We start from the raw sequence: 1,436 nt of genomic DNA, 5'->3' as shown, positions 1-1,436 counted from the left end.
TAAAAAAAATTAAAAAAAAAAACCACGGATTAATAAGACACAGGTTTCTGGCATGTGCCAGAAGAAGCCACGTACTGGGAGTAACGCTATGGCTCTGGTTATTCTAGAACAGGAGTAGGGCCCGAGAAATCCTGTCTCCTCGTGAACACTCAGGGTGCTGGTGAGATGTAAATGCCAAGAATCTCTGTGGAAAGGAGTACGGAACTGCCTTTGATAATCTTTGGAAGACAAACCTTGATTCCAGCCCAGGTCTCAGGAGGACTTAGACCAAGCCCTGCTCAGTGCTCCCTCCTCGTCAGCACCAACAAGGGCAGGAGGAGCCTGGACAGCAGCTCCACCCAAGGCCGGCAGACAGCCTCGCTGAGGGACACGCAGTCACGGCTCTGCCTCGGCAGGCGGTTAACGAGGCTCCCCGCCCAGCGCAAAGGGCTCCTTAACTCCAAATTCATTTTGCACAGAGTAGAGGAAAGAATCAGATATAAACTATAAACTAAATCAAGTGTCTTATTTTTTAATTTAAATATAAAAAGTGAAGGTTAGTGCTCGCTTCGGCAGCACATATACTAAAATTGGAACGATGCAGAGAAGATTAGAGTGGCCATGAGCAAGGGTGGCATGCAAATTTGTGAAGCGTTCCATGTTTAAAAATAAAAAAAGTGAAGGATAAAAGCAGTAAAAATGACATTTTAAGTGAATAAACTACAAACTAAATCAACTATATATTCTGACTTACGTATAAAAAAGAGGAGGAGGGTGGAAGCAACACAAATTACTGTTAAATGAGCAGCCTTGCTATGTGGGTACCACCCAAGTTCTCCAGTAAATCCCACCACTAGACTCGGCTGTAGACACCATCCGGGAACCAAAGCTGCTCTTTCCATCACACCTGGAGGAGCCTTCTTTGTCTTCAGGGCATGTACAGAACCCAAGTCTGTGCCTTCAGGCACCTCTTCTGCCAGGCTCCAAGCAGAAGGCTCCACTTGAGTTGTGTTCTTCATCTTCTCCTGCAGGTTAATGGTGGTAAAATGAGGCAAAGGAAGTGCCTAGAACTTGAGCACGTCCCCTTTCTGCAACTGTTTGATTTTCTTCTCTTTCTGTAAGTGACTTTTTTGAATCAAAAGAGAAAGGACATATTTCCACAGTTCTCCTCACCGGGAGTTTGGGCTTAACAGGTACTGTCATGGGGCAATCGTTGAGCAACTCATCCTCATCTTCTTGGGTGGGTTGGGGGTTATCTTCCGAACAAAGGCAGGTGACCTGGGGACAGTGACTGGAATTTCTTTCTAACGGGGAACATCCACAACACCTAACAAGATGCAATAAGGGCAAGGCTTCGCATAAATTTAAAGTGTTTATCTTCCAATACCCTCTTTGCTTTTTGCTGATTGATTCTTTTCTCCGTTTCAAAATCAAAGACAAAATCAAAAGCATGGCCG

At 45.0% G+C, this 1,436-nt stretch overlaps 1 non-coding gene across 1 annotated transcript; it reads left to right on the top strand.

The window, feature by feature from the left end:
• Positions 1-539: 539 nt before the first annotated feature.
• Positions 540-645, top strand: LOC147365440 (U6 spliceosomal RNA). Its single transcript, XR_015135666.1, has one exon. It is a non-coding gene; the product is annotated as a U6 spliceosomal RNA (small nuclear RNA).
• Positions 646-1,436: the final 791 nt, after the last annotated feature.

Source organism: Bos grunniens, chromosome 10 (assembly GCF_055505025.1).
Source record: "Bos grunniens cultivar Pamir isolate PY7600 chromosome 10, Bosgru_T2T1.0, whole genome shotgun sequence".
In the NCBI taxonomy this organism is placed as follows: domain Eukaryota; kingdom Metazoa; phylum Chordata; class Mammalia; order Artiodactyla; family Bovidae; genus Bos; species Bos grunniens.
The sequence above is the reverse complement of the archived record's forward strand: the minus strand, read 5'-3'. Positions and strand labels throughout refer to the sequence as shown.